Source organism: Sciurus carolinensis, chromosome 19 (assembly GCF_902686445.1).
Source record: "Sciurus carolinensis chromosome 19, mSciCar1.2, whole genome shotgun sequence".
Taxonomy (NCBI): Eukaryota; Metazoa; Chordata; class Mammalia; order Rodentia; family Sciuridae; genus Sciurus; species Sciurus carolinensis.
In genome coordinates, this window is record NC_062231.1 from 19,591,222 (window position 1) to 19,601,571 (window position 10,350).

General features: G+C 43.8%; 1 non-coding gene across 1 annotated transcript; it reads right to left on the reverse strand.

The window, feature by feature from the left end:
* Nucleotides 1–393: 393 nt before the first annotated feature.
* LOC124971258 (small nucleolar RNA SNORA40) lies at nt 394–520 on the reverse strand. Its single transcript, XR_007106313.1, has one exon. It is a non-coding gene; the product is annotated as a small nucleolar RNA SNORA40 (small nucleolar RNA).
* Between the last annotated feature and the right edge of the window lie 9,830 nt (nt 521–10,350).

The window sequence follows — 10,350 nt, forward strand, 5'->3', positions numbered from 1 at the left end:
TGGGCCCCAAATGAACAACCAAGTGGGATTTGAAACGCGGTCGGGAAGGTGACAAACCTCAGCTTCTATTACCAGTTCCTAGAACTAGGCTGTTTCCCCACGTAGAGTCTGTTATGATTCATGCGAAGTGAGAGCTGAGTGACAAGTCGAAGTCTTTTTTTAAATATGCCGACCTGAAGAGACCTTGAAAAAGTGGGGCTTCTTTCTTTCTTTTTTTCTTTCTTTCTTTCTTTCTTTCTTTCTTTCTTTCTTTCTTTTTCTTTCTTTCTTTCTTTCTTTCTTTCTTTCTTTCTTTCTTTCTTTCTTTCTTTCTTCTTTTTTTTTTTTTTCCTTTCTTTTTTGGTGATGCTGGGGATCAAATCCAGGATCTTGCTCATTTTTCTTCTTTTTCATAACATTCCTTCTTATATGTATCAAAATTCACCAAACAGCAAGTTCTGGGTTGCAAGATAGGATGTATCTTTTGCACACGTCCATACGTCTTTACCCATAGGTAAGCAAAAACACAAACACGAGAGCTTAAATGGGACTTTGGGGGAGGGGGTTGGGGATTGAATGCAGGGGTACTTTACCACTGGGCTACATTCTGGTCTTTTTTATATTCATTTTGAGGCAGGGTCTTGCTTAGTTGATGAGAGTTGCTAAGTTGCTGAGGCTGGCCTTGAACTTGCTATTCTCCTGCCTCAGCCTCCTGAGAGACTGGGCTTACAGGTGTGTGCCACTGCACCAGGCAGAATAGGACATTTTAAACAAGAAAACCTCCTTTTGAAAACGTAGGACTATTTTAAAGAGAGGCAAAAAATTTATACATAACCTCAAAATTAGCTTATAATGTCAAATAAAATTCCCCTTCCCCATCTTTTAAAATTTGTTTCTTCTTTATTATAAAGAATTTGGCTATCCAGGTGGCAGGTCATTCAGGAACAGAGCATACAAGGATGAACAGCTCATGGACAGAGGGAGTTCTGAGTGTGGGACCACATAGACCCAGGTTCAAATCCTGACTCCACCACATACTATCTGTGTGACCTGGGGCAAGTTCATTAACTTCTCTGAATCAGTATGGGAGACTCATGTCCATATCCACCTGGTAGATTTTTCATGGGAATCTTGAAGTAAAATCAAGTTCTCTGGGTAAGCAGAGGAAACAGGGTGTACTCGTTAAGAGTATAATGTTTGCAGCCAGACCTGAGCTAAAATTCCAACTCTGTCTTCTCCTGACATGTGTGGTCATGTCTCCATGAGTTTCCATTTCTCATCCAGGGGAAAACCACCTACCTCTGAGAGTTGGAGTAAGAATCGTGTGTGATGGTATAAGTCACCGCTTAATTCCATGCCTGGTACTTGGGAGGGAAGGCCTCGAAAAAATTTAGGGTCTTCTGTTAGATGTGGGTAGGACCAGACTCTGGGCTTCTCTAGGATCTGGACAAATCGAGTGCCCAGCCTTGAGCAGAGCTCTCAGAGAAGCCCAGGGGTCCAGGTGGGGCTGAGAGTGGCGGTCACTGGCTCTTCTTCTCTGTTCCACATCTGAGCCTCCCGAGCTGCAGGCTCCATTCTCCACCCCACCAACTGTGTTCTGGGTGCTACATTCATCAGGATGTCTATCACAAAGGTGGAAGGAGGGGCTGGCTGACTTTTAAATTGATGCTTTTTTTTTTTTTTTTAATAGAGATGATGCTAAAAAAAAAAATGTCGGTGGAGGCTGGTGGTGTAGTTCAGTGGTGGAGAGCCTGACTAGTCTGCTCAAGGCTCTGGCTCCATCCCCAGCACCGCATGGAAAAAAGGTGGGAGGAGAGTCCCAGGAGAGTTTGCCTGGACCCTGGGATCATGGAGACTCACTTCAGAGCCGACGTGGCCACATTTCTCTTCCAGACAAATGTAGTCCTGGATGAACTTGCAGATAACACACCTGCTTTTTCCGTCCCTTATTAAAAAGAGATTGTGGGCTGACGTCAGTCAGGGCATCCAGAGATTAGCCAATTTGATCATGGAAATCTTTTTTATACGATGACTAATTGTTGATTAAAGTTGAGGGGTCTGGGGAGAGAGGCTCAGTGGTAGAGCCCTTGGCTAGCATGCTCAAGGTCCTGGGTTCCAGCTCCAGCTCCACAACTAATTCTTTTTTCCTAGTGAAGATTAAGTCCAGGGATGCTCTACCCTTGAGCTCCATCCCTAGCCCTTCATATATATATATAGATAGATAGATAGATAGATAGATAGATTTTTTTTTTTAATTTTGAGACAGGATCTCTCTAAGTTGCCCAGTCTGGTCTTGAACTTGGGAGCCTCCCTCCTCAGCCTCCCCACATAGCTGGGATTACAGGCATGCCCCTCTGGCTCCCAATTCCCAGCCCCAACAACTAAAAACATGAAGTGGAGATTCACCTTTCCTTTCTGCCTTCCCCCAGAGGGGGTTATTATCGTGGTTGTTTTGCAGAGCTGAGAGGCAAGCAGTCTACCATGGAGCTACACGCCCAACCCCACCCAAAGGAGTTCTAAAAAAAATTAATTCTGACATTCTTCTCTGTGACGGTAGCGAATGGTCAAATAGCCAGGTCTAGTGCAATATATGGGACTTGCAGGTCGGACAGAGAGATCTGTGTATCCTGTGCCTCATTCTTATTTGTGAAGTGGGGCAAGGACACCTAACTCACAAGTGTGATGCCAGCCTTCAGTGAGCTCAGATGTGTGCACAATGGTTTCCCCCTCACCTCCCACGCTCATCCCTCCCTTCCTGGGGCCCAGGGCAGCAGACACTGCAAGTTTTCTGTTCAGCTGCAATTCCACATACCTTCTTTTTTAAAAACAGAACCTGGGTTTGGTTCACTCTCCTTCAAGTTACTTTGTCCTTTGTTCTGGGGAGCAGGAGTACTCGCCCCCAAGCAGTCCCGGGGAATACATCTTGTTTCACGTAGGCTAGTCTTGGAGGTCTCCATCCTCTTGCCAAGAGCACATGGTTGGATCCTGCCAGTGGGATGGAGGAAGATCTGCTGGGGAGCCTCTGGGAAGATACTTTTAAAAAGAGAAATGAGCTAGGGATGGTGGCACATGCCTGTAATCCCAGGGACTTGGGAGGCCAAGGCAGGAGGATTGCAAGTTCAAGGCCAGCCTCGGCAATTTAGCAAGGCCATAAGCAACTTAGGGAGACCCTGCCTCAATAAAATAAAATAAAAAGAACTGGGGATGTGGCTCAGTGGTTAAGTGCTCCTAGGTTCAATCCCTAGTAACAAAAATAAGTGGGGGGTCGAGGGGGTTAAGGAATAAGACAGATAAGTTTCCTATCCTCGATGCTGTTCTCTTGTTTGTGATACATGGAAGAAGATAGCCATCTCTGGAACATGAAGTGAGCCCTCCTATGAGGTTAGGCAACAGGGAAGAATAGGTTAGGTCAGGGAAGAATATGAGGGAACATGGGTGCTGATGGGTGATTAGGCTCGTGTATTAATCAGTTTTCTGTTACTTAACAAAATACCTGAGATTATCAACTTAAAAAGAGGAAAGTCCTCTTTGAGCTCACAGTTTCATTACACATGTAGCATGAATAAGAAATGAACTTGATTGTGTCAAACCAGTGAGATTTAGGGGTTGTTTGTTACTGCAGCAAAACTTAGCCTCTACTAACTGACCAATACATTGAAGTAATGGAACAGAGAATCTGGCAGAGAAGGAGATGAAGGTATGAGAGATTTATCAGTAGAAGGTTAACCTTTATGGTGTGAGAAGTCTGATTCCCTTCAAGAGAATTCAATCTAAGGACAGACTACTCTGAATAGTTCTGATAAGAGGGAGTTCATACAATCGTATTGTTTAACCCCTTCCAGATTCACAAATTCCCTAAGGCTTAGGACCATGTTCTCATGCTTCTCCCGTGTCCTGCACAGCCCAACATGGCCTCATACAGTTGGTTAAAGCTTAGGCTATACAGTCACATACGCCCTGAGATTCTGACACGGCCATGTAGCCACCTTCTAACCTGGGACAAGTCATTTCAATTTGGTATGACTGTGTCTTCCTCAGTAAATTAGGACTGGGCTGGGTTTCCATTGCTCCTGAAATAAGTGACCATAAATTGAGCCACTTAAAACAACACAGATTTATTACCTGGTGGATATGGAAGTCTGAAGCCCAAATTGATCTCATGAGCATCAAATGAAGGTGTCTGCAGGCTGTGTTCCCTCGGGGACCCTGGGAGAGATTTCGTGGTCTTGCTTTTAGAGGCCACCTGCATTTCTTTTTATTGGCTCTTCCCATCTTCACACCCAACCAAAGCATTGTTCTGACATCTGTTTCCATCATACACCTCCTTCTCTGACTCTCCTGCCTCCCTCTTTCATCTATAAGGAAGCCTCCCTTTTTTTCAATACTAGGGATCAAACTCAGGGATACTTAACCACAAACCACATTCCTAGCTCTTCTTATTTTTTTTATTTTATTTTATTTTTTGAGACTGAGTCTCACTAAGTTGCTAAGGTTGGTCTCCAACTTGTGATCCTTCTGCCTCAGCCTCCCAAGTTGCTGGAGGTGGATGCCACTATGCCCGGCCATCAGGACCTTTACAATTACATTGGTATCATCTAAGATAATCACCCCACATCCTACCCACAAGTCCAACTGGCCAGTAGTACCTTCATTCCATTTGTAATCTCAATTCTTCTGTTCCATGTAACCTAACATAATTAAGGGTTCCAGGGATTCAGATGTGGGCGTCACCAGGAAGGACATCACTGGAAACAGATTATTTCATTTAGCCTTTCACCCAAGGCCAAATGAAATAATCTATGTAAAGTGTTTAGGACAGTGTTGGGCACAGTGAGTAACCAATTGTGAATGATTGCTACTTTTACAGAGTTAAATAATGTTCTTGGCTTCCTAAGAATTCATTCTGTGAAATTATTCCTCGAAAGTCAGTATCATTTAGAAAGTTACAGGCCCATGCAAATGAAAGTTGCTTTGAAATTCAGACATAATTTGTTTGGGGGTAGTCAAGTCCAGAATCATAACGTCTTCAAGCAAAAAGAGATATTATAAATCATCAGAGCCAACTCGCTCTGATTTTACCAAAGAGTTAACTGAGGCTAGGAGATGTAAGCAACAGAACAAGAAATAAAAGCTGGATTTTTCTGCATGATGCAAAAGCTCAATGTCTAATCATGAGGCATTATTTCAATACTTCTATTTTTTTGTGTGTATGTTCTTCACAATCCAAAAAGCCTGGAATTTGGATGACAGACAGTCCATATCTGTCAGCAAAAACCATAATTTCTTGCATTTTTGTATAGCGTTCTTTTCATAGCAAAGTCAAAGAATCTGTTTTAAAAATCTTCCTCGGGAACAAGGCACCTGGTTATTTATGGAGAGTGACATTTGATTTTGGGTCTGATAGACAGTATTTGGGGGAGAGTTCCAGGGTAATATGCTCAACTTCTACCCAAGGGCCACATAACCGAGACTTGACCAATCACAGAGTCTTCCCTGGAATTTTTTTTGCCAGAGTCCTTGGAAAAGATCACTTTCTCTAAGATTGTGACTTATGGTCAGTCACTTTGGATGCTGAAGTAGTAGGATCATAAGTTCAAGGCCAGCCTCAGCAACTTAGCAAGACCCTGTCTCCAAATTTAAAAAATAAAAATAAAAAGGTCCGGGGATGTGGCTCTGTGGTTAAGCCCCACTGGGTTCAATCCCTGGTACCTAATAATAATAATAATAATAATAATAATAATAGTGCCTTTGTGGTCACTGGCATCCATATCATTTATTGTGTTAAAACAGAAAAATAATGAAATTATGTGGATTCCTCAAATGGCAAAGCACCTAGGAGCTCCTACTTATAAGAACCAAAAAGAAAAAAAAAATTTTTTTTGGCTTAAACCAGTTTCATTTGAATACCTATAACTTCTAAGAGTTCTCACTAATGCAACTGATATCAGTGTAAAGCCTTATTTAAAAATTTTAATCTTTAATAAAAAATAGTTTCTAAATTGATGGTTTCAGTTCTCGGTCGGTGATTTAGGAAACAATACTGAAAGCATTTCATTTATTTTTAAAACTTCGAGGGCGGTAATCCTTGGGAAATTAAATAACTGCATTTTGAGGTGAACAAAGCTTCTGAAATTGCCTGACCTGGGCATATGAATGTCCATTCAGTTATTCTAAAAATATTTCCTGTACAAGTGCCGTATGCCAGGCACGGCTAGGAGCCGAGCAGCAATCACAGCTCATTTTCTTTCTTCTCTTTATGTAATTTATGTTCATTGTGGCAATTCAGAAAAAACAAGCATGCAAAAACCAAAGCGTTCAGTCATTGCTAATGCTCAGAAGAGAGCTGTCACCACTATTCTGATGTCTCTGAACCGGGATTTTTTTCCCCTATCGCTGCCTGCGTGCCTCATCCTGACAAGCATCAGGCTCAAGGTTTTATGTGGATTATTTCCTTGGTCCTTAGTAAGCCCAATGAAGGAATGACATTATCCCAATTTTATCATTTTGGAAACTGAGACACAGCCCAGTTAAGAAACATGTATAAGATCACACAGCTAGGAAATGCAGGTGCTAGGATCAGATGCAGGCAATCTTTTTTATTGATTAATTAATTTATTTATTTATTTTTGGTACCAGGGATTGAACCCAGGGCTACTCTACCCCTGAGTCACATCTCCAGCCCTTTTTATTTTTTTATTTTGAGACAGGGTCTTGCTAAGTTGCTGAGGCTGGCCTCCAACTTGTGATCCTCCTGCCTCAGCCTCCCAAGTCACTGGTATTACAGGTGTGTGTCACTGTACCTGGCTTTTTAAAAATTATTTTAATAATAAAAACCATGATCATAGTCTTTTGTATGTTGTTTTCTTTGTTCAAAAATACATCTCAAAGGTGCTGGGGATGGCACTCAGTGGTAGACCCAGGCCATGGGTTGGCGTGCACACACACACATATTTATCCCAAAGATTTCATCTAATAAACCATGGTTTCATGTTTAAGCTCTGCCCTGTGTTCCATGATGTGGGGTATCGCCATCTCTCAATCAAATGCTCACATGGACATTTAGGTTGGTTCTCTTTTTCCGTAACTATGGTACCCCCAGTTCAGGATTGGCCTGGCGGGTTTCCATGAGCATCACTCACCAGGGAGAAAGGTGTAGCCCTTCATCACCTGCCATTCACCTGTCCTGTACTGTGAGCTCTACCTGCTGGCCACCCTCAGCTGCTGGCCTTCCCTGATGAGGCCCTTCCTTTAAATGTGGTTACATCTTCCCTGAAAATGCTTCCCTTCTTCTCCTGCTAGAGGTTCCCAATCCTCATGTATCACCTGCTCTGTTTTCTGATCCCTGGCTCTGTGCTTCATCACCTGGGCTAACCACCTGGGGCACCAGCCTCATAGCAGGACAGAAGCAGACCAACTACGCCACCTAGTACATTTTATCACAATTGTGTGCTCACACTGGTTGCTTTCTAAAGTCCAGGGCACTTCTTGTTTGGCTTGGAAACCCCAGGGTAGGGTACCGTACCTGACAGGCAGCTCAGAAGTCAATTGAAAAATTAAAGGAAATTAATGATTAGCCAGGCGTGGTGGTGCACATCTGTAATCACAGCTCCTTGGGAGGCTGAAACTGGAAGATCGCAAGTTCAAGACCAACCCGGGAAACTTCGTGAGACCCTGTCTCAAAATAAAATAAAAAGGACTGTGGGTGTAGCTTACCTAGCATGAACGAAGCCGTGATTTAATCCTCAGCTCCCAAAACAAAACAAAAAAGAAAATACAAAGAGAACTAATCATTAATAATAATCAACAAAACCCACAATACTGAGAGCTACTTTTATTGGAAAATTTACTGTATTCATACACCATGATTAATTGCCTTATGTATAGTATTTTAGTTAGAATCTACCTAAGGTACTAGTATTTTCTCTTTTCCTATATAAGGACACTGAGTCTCTGAAGGTGAATAAATTCACCCAAGACGACTCAACTGAAATTAAGGAACTCGGATTTGAATTCAGTCTGGGCATAAGGCCCATGTTCTTAATGGCCACGTTCATGGCCTCCCACAGTAGAATGACATGCATCCATGCTTTGCACAATTACTATGCATCTACTATGTGCTGGTCCTGGAGTGTCATGGGCAAGATGCACATCTCAGAAGATACCTTCCTGAAGCTGGCAATCTACTGAAGGGGAGCTCAAATTTGAGCAAGCATCAGAATCACCTGGCATGCATGCAGAGAATACAGATTTCTTAGGACTAGATTTAACCTGTCTGGCTTAGGGTCCAGGAGTCTGTATTTTCAGAAGATCCCAGGCAGAGCTGGCATTCAGTCAGTAGGTGACTCTCCTTATCATTAAGCTGCTGACAGATTTCTAAACCAGTTGGTAAACAGATATTGTCCTGAGGGCCCTGAGTGTAAGTGACCAAATATTTCAGGTTTCCCTGGGATGTCCATGTTTCAGTCATGCAAGTCCCAAATCTCAGGCAAAGCATGATGGTCCTTTACCTGTGTGTCCCCGGCCACCTCAGTTGCCCTGATCTCTTCCAGATCTGCCTTAGCTCTGGGATTGGCCTCCCAGATTGCATCCGCTTGTCAGTTCTGATCAATAGATGTCCTTGCCCTTTCTGTTGTCAATATTTTTAATATCTGGCCCAAGCAATTCTGATGTTGGTGGTCTGCAGACAACTCCTTGGGAAATACTAGTCCAATTGCTTACTACCAGACTGGGTCTGGAGAACCCATAATACTAGAAACATTGAGAGGATGCTTAGCTGGGGACCAAAAATCATTTTAAGAACTTTAGACATGACGTGGGAGGCTGAGATAGGAGGATTCCAAGTTCAAGGCCAACCTGGGCAACTTAGTGAGACCCTGTCTCAAAATAAAAAAATAATAATAAATAAAATGATCTGGGAATGGAACTCAGTGGCAGAGCAACCCTGGGTTCAGTGCCTAGTACTGGGGGCGGGGGAAAGAATTTTAGACCAAATAACTCATTTAATGTTCACTTTATTATTATTATTATTTTTACAGACTGCATGTTGATTCATTGTACACAAATGGGGTGCCACTTTTCTTTTAGAAGGATGTGCATGATGTAGATTCACACCATTTGGGTCATCACACATGTACACAGACTACTGAAGTCTGTCTCAGTCCACCATCTTTCTCCATCCACCCCGCCCCACCCATTTCCCTCTAGCCATCCAAAGTTCCTCCATTCTTCTCTTCCTCCCCCAGTGTTCACTTTACTGCTAAAAAGTAGGAATTATAACTCCCCCCATTTTAAAGATGATGAAACTGAGTCCCCCTGCTCCCCACAAGATTCAGTAATTTGCCCACTTTGCTTCCCTGCTACCAAAGTAAGGGACGGACGTGGGATTTGAACCCGGCTCCGTTCCAGAGTCCGTGGGACAGGCAAGCCAAGAGGAGTGCCCACGGGTCAAAGATCTAGTAGGCTCTTTATTCCCACCAAAGCCTCAGAAAACCGCGTCTTTCTGGGACACCACCAGGGGACCTCTCTTGCTTCAAGAAACCTCTGGTGTCCGGATTCGAACCGGTGACCATGGGCGAAGGCTCGGGGCTGCAGGGCACCGTGTCATGCTTCCCTCCCGCGCCGCGGTCAGCTAAGCCGATTGCAGACCTACAGCAGCTCTCCTCACGTGGCAGCCGACTCTGAACACCAACCCGCTCGGGAGCCAGCGACGGAAGCATATGTCAGAGCCAGAGAGAGGAACCAAGTGACAGCCTTCTTCGGGGAGGGAGTGTGAGTATTTTTTGCAGGCAGGGCTGCTTTTTAAATGAACTCTTCTTTTTCGAGTCCACCTGTTACCAGACCAGATGGACCCAGCTAGCCTTTTCTTTTGGAGGCTTCGGATGAAATGCAACGCTCTCTGAAACTTAACCAGATTCCACCCACAGAAACCGGCTCCCTCTTTACCCAGGTGCTTCGTGGCTCTTAGAGTCATAGAATCTGACACCTACACAATCTGACATTTACGACAGGGAAAACGGAGGCCCAGAGTGGGTTGCTCAGGCCTTCACTGAGACTTTGGGGTTGTTCCTATGAACTGGGCGTGCTGCTGGGTTTGTGGATACAGATGAGTAAGGCAGAAATGTCCCCGATCAACCAAAATACACATTCATTATCATGGGCAGGAGGACTTTGCAGGAGTAGTTAAGGTGAATTGAGGGTGTTTCCCAAAGAGATCTGACCTTCTGGCAAGAGGGAGGGCTTCAGGAAAGAGCTGAAGCTGCAACTGGAGGGGCACACCTGTAATGCCAGTGACGTGGGAGGCTGAGGCAAGAGGATTGTCAATTGGAGGCCAGCCTCAGTAATTTAGCCAGAACCTGTCTCAAAAAATATAAA